Below are 10,531 nucleotides of genomic sequence, written 5' to 3' on the forward strand. Positions count from 1 at the left end.
ATGCCTGCTCAACATGGCTCACTAGCAGGAACTTGGCCCCCCTACCTACCTTTGTATTGGCAAAAATGCACACATGCATTCTCTGACCCACTGACGGTTTCACATACTTGGACTTTGGTCCCCAAGTGCGTTCAACCTACAGTTCGTTGAGACCATAACAATGGTGGAAGGCGCTATACACACGCCCATTACATTAAATTACAAAAAATGGGTCTAAGTGAGTGAGTCTTCTTCCTACCACATGGTGCAGACAGGATCAACACTATGCCACTGCAGGAATGATGTATGCAAAACCGTCCTTGTGATAAGTGCTAAAATCAGAATGTTGGAGCATGAAGCCCTCCCACACTAAATCAAGGTTGCTTTCCAGTAAAGGGCTAATAATCCACATATGAATCGCTTACTGTGGTACAAAGAAATGGCTGCCCTGCAGAATCCATAATTCAAGAGCTTGCTGAGAGGAAGTGTCCTTCCACATCCTGTGCGACAAATAGTGCTTGCACAGCCATTATTGGGGTGGAATATCTAACCATTTCACCGGTGCTAAAAATGGGACAAATGCAATTAGCACCACTTTTGTTGCTTGTGTTATATGGATTGGAGCAAACAGGTTTTGCCACAATGCAAATCACATGTGTTGCTGCGTGACATTAAAAGAAACAGATTTTGCCACAAACAAAATCATATCTTTCTCCATAGAAAAGTGTATCGGCCTAATTTGTTCTGTTTGCTTAAACAAAAAAAAGTGAAAAATCAGTTTGTGTGCACATATTCTGGCCACTGGTTAAAAATGTCATGTGATAGAGTACTTGTTAAATTTAAAGAAAGCTCTATGTGCTTTATTCGCTAAGAAGTATTTGTGTAATTTGGCCTGGACATAACACACATTTTCTCCATTCCATATTACACAAGAAAAGAAAAAACCGGTGCTAAATGTACATGATTCATTTTAAGACTAATGCAAAGAAGAAGCTAGCTGCGGTAGTTGACACAGCTCCAATTAACTTCTGCCAAATTAATATTTTGCCTGCAGAATATTCCTCTGAACTGAAGATGCCTACTCATATGTGTCACTAATAGACCAATCTTTCAAACATATGGGGCATCATTTCAAAACCTTTGCGCCAGTGAAAGGTTAGGTTTGCATTGTATTCTACGGCACAAAATTGCCATACTGGAATTATGCATTTTTTCACCATCCCTGATTAGGCACAAGGCAAACATTGATCTGGTGCTAAAATGCATTGGAATCACATTGGTGTTATTATAGAAACTTTTCACTGATGCAAGTGGAATTAGCACAGGGGCGAAACATTGACAAAAAATAGGGACTGCTTTACAACATGTTTTTCAATGGGAAAATATCATTGAAATATGCTTTACAATCAGGTGCAATGTTTTTTACTAGGGCAATTGCTGCTTGAATGATAATTGCACTTTCTCCTCTGAAAGATTTCTGTAAAACCACCCTACGTGTTTTGAATTATAGCTCTTTTTGCTCTACTGCTAACACACTGCAAAAATTGCACTTGTAAAGATTCTATGACGAGGACACAGTTGAAAATACACATTGTGGGCCTGATTCATGGAATTATTTGTGTGGTAAATTGGGACTTTGCGTGCCAAACTGCATGAAAATTCCCATTTGCCGATTCATGGAATCGACTGCGCAGCACTTTTTTGTACTTTGCAGGGACTTGCGCAAGCTCGGCACATCTCTGCGAGCAGCCGAGTGCCTTGTGCGAGACACCACGCACAGCGTGGGCATGGCTTGCGCTGAGGGCAGGGAAGGCGGCAGAACTTGGAAAATGAGGAAGAACAAGGGAAAATGTGGGCATTACGAGGGATGGCCTGCAGGCAGTCCATTGCACCCCCACTATTGCACGGAACGATACGTATTCATGGATCTGACCGTGCAACCTCTCGGTGGGTAAATGGCCATCCAAAGCCCTCATTCCATAGGCCAGCTGAAGGCAGGCGTACAGACACTTGCACATAGGATTCACCACACAGAGGTAAGATTGGGTGTCAGATTTAAGGCTGCGTCTACGCAGCTGGGGTTCTGATCTAACTTAGGGGTGCACGTACGCAGGGTAGCATGGTGCAGGAATGGTTTACAGGGGTTCACACAGAGATTTTCAGAGTTTCACCCGAGTTATGATAAATCGTACGCATGTTGTCTGGGTGCCGGTAACAGTTGTGGCGGACCTCGCGCAGGTTCCCTCAGATACAGGCCTGCTTGTGGGGGCCCCCGCGCAATGTTTAAAGGGTGCAAGTATTCATACCGAGGGAGCACGCAAAGGTACCTGTTTCTGGCAGTTTTTGCTTTGCATGAGGGTGTGTCAGGGGAGTTCCGGTCGTGACTTGCGCATACGGTTACTTTGCACAGAGAGTCCTTCTCAGTGTGCGGGCTTTGCAGGATCTCTGTGCACTGTTCCATGAATCAAGCTCTGTGTCTCTTTAAAAGCAAAATATCTTACTGCATATCCACAATGCAGACATGGCCAACAGTCGGTTGATATTTGCAATGTGGCAAATGCATTTACCTCATGGATGCAGAGGGCTTTCTGGTGCTGTACTATGATACAATTGTTTCTGAGCAAATTGCAAGAGTGAAAACACCATTTGAGGACCTGAAATGACATCAGCATGAGTGAAAATGTGATGTGATGTATCAGTCATGGTACTAATGCATTTATGGGTGCTCTAACAGCATTGGTACAACAGCAACTTGTGTTTGCGTCTGTGCAATTGCATTCTACTACGACCTCACGTTACCTGGCAATTTATGCTCAGCAGTCAATAGTAGAAATGGTGAGCCTGGTGGAAGAATGCCAACAATATCTTGATGCAGAGTTATGGAAGAATGGTCAGTAGTCAATAGAAGGAATGGTGAACCTGGTGGAGGAAGGTGAAACATACCTTTTCAAAGTTTTATTTTGGAATGCTCAGCAATCAGTAGATAGAAGAAATGGTGAGCCTCGTGGAAGAAGGCCAAACATATCTTTACAAAGTTTTTTGTCAAATGCTCAACCTTCGATAGAAGAAATGGGGAACCTGGTGGATGAAGGTTAATTATGCTGCTACAACACTTTAACATTAGGTTTTCTTTGGCTCTGGTCATAAAAATGTACAAACAGAAAATCATCCCCTCTTTGATATATGGCATGGAATCTCACAATCCCTTAAAAGATTTGGGTTTAGCACCACATGAAGGGATTAGCTGGAGAAATCTTTGGTCCCTTCCAAAAAGCACTCTGATGTTGATCATTCATTTTGAATTAGGAATACCTTTAGCTAATATGAGGCTCTTTTGGAAAACTCCTTTTAATGGGTAAACACCTCTTAATTTCGCTGCCACACTCTCCATTTGAACATATAAGGATAAAGTGCAAGGGCAATATAAACCTTTCTATTGCAAATTGTATGGAATTTATAGCAACTAAGGGGCTTTCTTTTGTCAACTTTATAAATAACTCAGCATTTTATAAAAAGAACCATTAGATACCAAGATTGGTGTGAAACACCCAGAACTATACAACAATACAAGGTCTTTCTTGTGTTCTAGCACGTTGAAGCATTTTGTGTGCTAGATAGAATTACCAATAATGGTCTCGGACACAAATAACCAGGCTGACTAAAAGAATATGGCAAAGTACTACTTTATTATCCGCATAGGGCAATGTGGTGAACAACAAGCTGTAGTCCACACACTCACACGCAAATTTGATCATACAAAGGTTTAATTTGTGGATATGCATCATCTATGACATCATCCTATGTGGCAAACTGTAAAACCTATTGAAGGGAGGGATTGGTTAAGGCAATATATTTACCTTTATATCATGTAAGTATTAACAATGTTACTAGATGCCCCTTATCTGGAGGGCACGCCTTGAACCACCTCTAAATATGTATAATACAGATTATAGCAGAATAAATTACAGCAGATTCGCCTATGCAGCATTGTATAGCATGTTGACACATAGACCCTCTGATTGGTTGGCATGATTTCCCAACCTTGGACTTCCGGCTCATTAGCAGCAGGTAAGCAAAACGAAACTCGGGTGCCGAGAGTAACGTTAGACTAATCCCCACTTTCCCAATTAGTTCATCATATCTCATTGGTCTGTCCCAAGCCAAGACTTCTCCTTTGTAGTTGCCTTTGCAGCCTGTTCTCTATTCTGTGACTTTTAAGCGAGGGTAGGTACACCATTATCTGTGCCCGGAGCTTAATGAATATCCCTTATTTTCAACTTATGACTCTCATGTGAGGAGACCACAAATATGTCAATTTCGACCTTCTATTTACTAATTTATGCTGGGTGTCATTCCTCCTCTCGGCCTCTAGAGACTTGCTCACTCCACCTTTCATAAGCTTTTTGCATCTTTTCATTGTCCAATACTTGACTCTTGTTGATGTTTTCCTCTTTACTTAATCTAAGAGAAATATGTCTTACGTGCATTGCTTATCCCTTTGACTCCCCTTGTGCCTTGCAATTATTCCTTGAAGTAGCATTCTTGATCCCAGGCCAATAGACTCCTCCTTATTCCTCATACAAAGCTGTTTTGCCAGCATCTCCTGATTCTGCAGCCCTGGTCTGCCTCCGGGGTAGCTTGATTGGTTTCAATACGAGTCCGGCATCCATCTTTCCATCATGGCCGCCCTGGCCAACTAATGCTTTCTTCTGCAGCAAGCCTCTATATGTCTTGTCTACCTTGCGTTTCTGCATATATACACTTATTAATCAGCATGTTACTTTATCTTCTTTGCATATTTGATTCCTTCATATTTGATTAAATGTTACTCTTGTTACTACAGTTACATCTATATTCATTAAGTATTTCCATATTGTTTCAGTACGTCTCAGTAATTCATTTTGTCACTCTGCCCTCGTCAGATTTCACTTACAGCTCTATGATGTCCAATGGTGTGTGCTGACATCCTCCACTCTTTCAGTGTGAGGGTACATTTCTTACGGTTGTCTGAGTGCATATCATCTCTCATACACTTGATGCATCATTGGGATGATACCTGGTGTCCCACACAGGGCTCTTCTCCTGCTATTCCAGTATGATGGAGGTGAGGGGGCGGGAGGTAGGGATGACATGTCCACTTGCTCCTCTACATTCTCATAGTAAAAGAAACCCATAAAGGAATGGGAGTGGCAACTCCTTACCTTTTACAGTTCCGTCATTCAAACAACTGATAAACACTCTCTTGAGTTTTATACTGAATATCTTGAACAGCAGGGAAAATATGTGGAGATGGGAAAGATCTGATCCATCTAACGTCATCTGCTGGTTTTGGAATGCAGGATTCTCAGAAACCTGTCTATTGACATGTTTGGGCACTTTGTCCATGATCATGCCGTTGTTTTTACTCAGTATCTTTGTGAAAGAATCAGTCAAGGTTATTCACTTACACATACTTTTGCTTTGCTTAGATACCTGTATCGACTGACCCTTATTGATCTATGAAAGTGGCAAATGAGATTAATGAACTCACCAATAATCATGATCAATGCAACACAATATATATATATATATGTTTTAATTGCTGTCTTCTTAATATGCGTAGTTGCACTTATCTTGCACTTTACTTCTTTGTACCATATTTGAATTCTTGTAATGTTCATAGGGAATTTTATTGAAATTGTGAGAAAATATGTTTAGTGACTTTAGGGTGGGAACAAATAAAATAACATTTGGTTTGAGGAGTGATTTCTATTATATTTTTTATGCTTCTTCGTATTTCTCTTTTCTTTTTATTAAATTGTGTAAAGTTTAATTTGAAATCATTAGCACAAATAAAATAAAAATACCTCTACAAAGTCAGCAGCCAAAAGAAGAAATGGTGAGCCTGGCGGCAGAAGGTCAAAAATATATTTACATTTTTTTGAAGAATTATAATTGATTATAGGCTGTGCATTAATGAGTTCTGGGCATGATTAGTGGAAATATTATTCTTGGTGTGGCATGCAAGTGTCAAGGAAGAAGTGCCTGGTATAAGACTGCACATAGAAATCTTTTTGATGTGAACACATGTTTGTCAGACATTTGTGGAGGAGGCAAATGAAAGGTAGCATACATGTCTCGTGCAGGTAGAGAGAATGGATCCACGCTATTCTGAAAGACAGTTGTCCCACTTGCCCTGGGTAAACGCAGAAAGTGTTTTGCTAGATGCAACTTTGCAACACCACTGGTGTGACAGCTTTGTGTATACAACCTGCCTTTCAAATAAGACCCTCAAACGGGTCCCCTAGACACTTGACTGGATTCACTGGATTCAATGGATTTGGGAAATGGTTGAGATTAGATGCCTTGTATGTGACTTCTTGAGATGGTCAGCTTTACATGAGGTTTTGACCTATAGGCTGAATTAAAATTCTAAGCTGCAGAAATGCCCTCTAATTAGGTATTACTGTACATATTACAAATTAATGTTGACAACAACACGCAGAGGAGGCGGGCATATTGGTGTTACAAACTGCCTCTTAGTTCCCTTATTGATCTATGAAAAGTGAGTGGAATTATGCTCTTACGTTGAAGCATATATCTGTTACCAATAGGATTGCTCAGTGGAGCAATCCATCTTTTAGAGAGGCTTGTGTCTAATCCCAAAATCATAGGTTCAACTCTTGATCAGGTCATGAGCCATATTTACCCCATGATGTACTTTCTATGTACCCTATGCCGTTAACTTCCCATGTAATCCCAAACTGTATATAGGTGGCATTTAACAAACAGGAGGTATTTGATAAACCACTTGTTTTTACCGTAGCTACAGTATCTGTAATGTGGACCTATGTAGGTACACATCATTTCAGTTGCAGAAACATTTTTAACTCTCTTTCAAAGATGTTAACATCCTGATGGTGAAGGGAAACTCGAAAAAACATTTAATGAGCCTGAAGTATGGGGAAAGAAAATCTCTAAACGGTCCCAAAAAATTAATAAGGGTCTTACATGAAATGATAGGAACTGGATCGAGGTATGCCGTGTGTGAGAGGCGCTGGTGTTACAAAAATAGTAGTGGAAAGCACACTAATATGAGCCCATGAAATTGTAGTCGAATAGGGGCTGCTGCAACCTAGATGGACTAGTAGTTACCTCGAAACTACTAGAGTTGAAAAGACGTACAAGAGAGATGGTTTCACCTCTATCACGTTGCGCAACACAAACTGGAGGTAAAGGGGATTGCAAATATAACAGATCTATATCGATACTTGTATAAATAGATGCATGTCAGGCAAGAAATCAAGGTCGTCAACCCATATGATTGTATAAAGTTTATAGTGAGATATAGAACAGATCTGCCGACATGTGTTTCGACCCCAAAACCTGGTCTTTTTCAAGGCAAAGCTGTTTGTGATTCGAACATAAGTAACATAGTATGGAAAATCGAGTGAAGAAAAACAAATAAAAAATTCAATGGTAAAAATAAACGCAGAGATAGAGACCAAATATTGACACCATACATAGTTCATGAGGACAGGGCCAAAATCCATCAGGAAAAAGCACAAAAACACATACAGAAGTAAAAATAAAATCAACCAAGGATGATAAATGGGCAAACATAATATGGTCACATGGTACAAGAAGTGAGACATTACCAGTAGGATTGGGGAATTCAACATCCAAGACGCAGTGTTGTGGCACCATGCGAATTGAAAATAGAAAAAAAGCAGAAAACAAAATAGAGAACAGACAATGAGGGAAAAAAAATCATAATCATACTCTAAAAGTAAACCAGAGGTGTCAAATTGGTGGTTTGTAGACTTCCTGCAACCACTGGTGCCACACCACGGTAGTGTGATTCTACCGAAAAGATATATGTCAACTGCATGTCATGCATGTTTAATGAGACGAAGTTAGTGGCAGAATAAAAAGCAGTGCAGTGTCTAAGTTTAGCAGCCCTTCCCAAATACTCAATTAGGGGAAATATGAGAGAAAAAATGTTGTGGACAGCAACGAGGCAAAAGGATAGTCCCAAACCATGTTCCTCAAAGAAAAAAGAAAAACATTTTGCATCATAGCAAGCCACAACTGTCCCAGACCAAGGGAATCCTGTATCCCCCAAGGTCAGACCCGTGTACCTCTTGTCTCTTACTTTTCAGTGGTGTACCACAATTAGGGAATTATTATGTCATACTCCAAATACATACACTTCTATACCTCGCTACTCAGACACTAACAGAGATCCCCTGTTTCTCCTTTTAGGGAGACCTACCCCAGGCCCAAGATGAAGGCATCCAGCCGAAACGTCTCATCGACCAGCATCACTAAATTCCTCCTGGTCCCTACTTTTTTGTAGATCAATATCTAGACATCGACCACTTGTTAGGTCACCCTCCAGCCTGGCTACACCTATCCAAGAACTCTTTTACTAAGTGCTTGTGTCTTGGATGTCATATATAAATTACATGCAAATCACTTGTCACTAAGGTGGTGGTTTCACAGTGTTTCTTCTTAAACACTACTTTGGCATGTCTTGAAAATCCAGCTTGTCATAAACAGATGCATAAGGAAAAATTAAGATTAACAGTTATTTTCCTTTGTTTTGAAAAAACTCTGTATTTTTTTAAATGAAACTTTTGTGCATCCTGTGAATGTATTCTTTTAACAAATGTTAATTTTTTCCTTCTTTTCCTTCGTTTTTATTGATGCAGTATGTCCAATTGCATCCAGCAGCAAAATAAACTATAAAAGCTGTAAAATTATTATTGATTTGTGTCTGAAACCTCCTCTGGTACATCCTCACATTTATAGTGTTTGTGTACCTGTTCTGACATAAAAAATAACCCAGGCCTATTTAAGTCATATAATAGGCCTTCCAAAAATGTTACATGACAGAACAACCCCCTACTGTTGATCTACCTCAAAGGAAAGCATACAGTAAAGTGAGCCTGGTGTGTGCCATGCCATCTGTCCCCCAATGTGAGGTAATGACTGTAAAAACTGATGTTAATTTATCGTGAATGTTGTAGATAGATACAGGCACTTCAGGGCCTGCTCAGAGGTACAATGCGGGCAAAAAGGGTTGTAAAAGAGCAAAACGAGTCTGTAAAGAGCAGCGAAACATAAATGTGACAACAGAGGCAAAAAATACATTTTGTGACTAATAGATAAGGAATAGGATCAAGGTTTAGCCTAGAGTATGCTGTGATGCGCAGGTTTGCTGGACTGAGTCAATGACAAAATGCTGTGTTCATTTTGATGTGCCAGATCGACACCTGCACAATTGTAAAAAAGAGAAAGAAAAACAAATATCTGTATTCCAGTTAGGACGAATGGTGTGACCCTCCTGAAAACTAATAATGAGATAGTGTAAAAGTAGCACATACCTGATATTAATGGGTTGGATCCCCTGCAAGAAAGTAGTTTCAGATGTGTGCAAGTATAGAGAGTGCGACTCGCGACTTTCGTATTCTTGAGGAAAGAACCTGGACTAACGTAAAGTGCCATGATCACGTGTGCAGGCAGAGTCACGTGATGTTGCGGTCTGTTGCGTACGTTGTGAAATAACAAAATAACGATGCCAACGGATATATATTGATACCCAGACAACAAGGGCACTCAAGACCCTGATATAATTCAACGATAGAAATCTGGTAATAGACGTATGTGCAGGAACATTTAAAAAGTGAGATGGACATATACATTAAATGGTATATGTGTTATATAAATTACCCAAGTCAATAATTAAATGTATGGCAGTACATTACCTAAATTGCCTGAAATGTCCACATGTTTGTTTAATTTCCAATATCCCAAATGTATTGGAAATGTGTGAGAAATAATATTATTTTCATGCTAAACAAGGACTTTCATCTAAGACCACATTTTGTTATATGTGGAAGCTATGCTGATGATTTCCCTACATGAGGAGAAATCACATTTTTTATGAATATATTAGAAGTGGTCAAGGACTGAAATGTTTGTATCAATAAGGCACTCATGCTGGTGATAACTGGGTCTTTACTATAAAACATACAGTATATAAAGGAAGAGTACTCTTAGCACATGTGTGCTTGTGTTTGCATGGCAAATAGACAGGAATGGCAGCCCTGCAAGGTATTACTACACACCATACATTCTGCTGCATAGCAAAAAAATAAACACCCACAATACTGTGTGAATCAGCAACATCTACAGTACATGGCCACTGGAAAAACTTAGCCACATAGACAGTGTACCGATGTGACAATGCATGTTCTAGTGAATAATAAATAACTGAGATTTCAACTTTGATCCTAGAGAAAATGCTTAAGGGACAATGGGCCTCATTATAAGTATGGCGATCCGGAATGAGCGTGCTGGTAGTTCTGTTTACTGGCACGTGTCTGACTCCCATAGAGTCTTATGGGACTCCATGGAATGGGGAATTACCGCTGTTGCCAGCACTTGGAATATGCCAGTTATTCTAGCATTGCAAGTACCAGTTATGGTATTACCATTTTAACAATTGCCGGTTTCCCCTACTGGATTTACCAGCAAGATACTGGCAAACCCATAATGAGGCCCAATA

At 40.0% G+C, this 10,531-nt stretch overlaps 1 long non-coding RNA gene across 1 annotated transcript in view; it reads right to left on the reverse strand.

Moving 5' to 3' along the window:
• The window catches only part of LOC138491858 (uncharacterized), a 1,096,402-nt gene extending 1,086,958 nt beyond the window's left edge, over nucleotides 1-9,444 (reverse strand). Inside the window, exons 1-2 of the long non-coding RNA XR_011276097.1 lie at nucleotides 9,348-9,444; nucleotides 9,154-9,236 (exon numbers count right to left, since the gene is read on the reverse strand). This is a non-coding gene — a long non-coding RNA (uncharacterized lncRNA). The remainder of the gene's footprint in view (nucleotides 1-9,153; nucleotides 9,237-9,347) is intronic.
• Nucleotides 9,445-10,531: the final 1,087 nt, after the last annotated feature.

Source organism: Ambystoma mexicanum, chromosome 10 (assembly GCF_040938575.1).
Source record: "Ambystoma mexicanum isolate Mex_15411 chromosome 10, UKY_AmexF1_1, whole genome shotgun sequence".
Lineage (NCBI taxonomy): Eukaryota > Metazoa > Chordata > Amphibia > Caudata > Ambystomatidae > Ambystoma > Ambystoma mexicanum.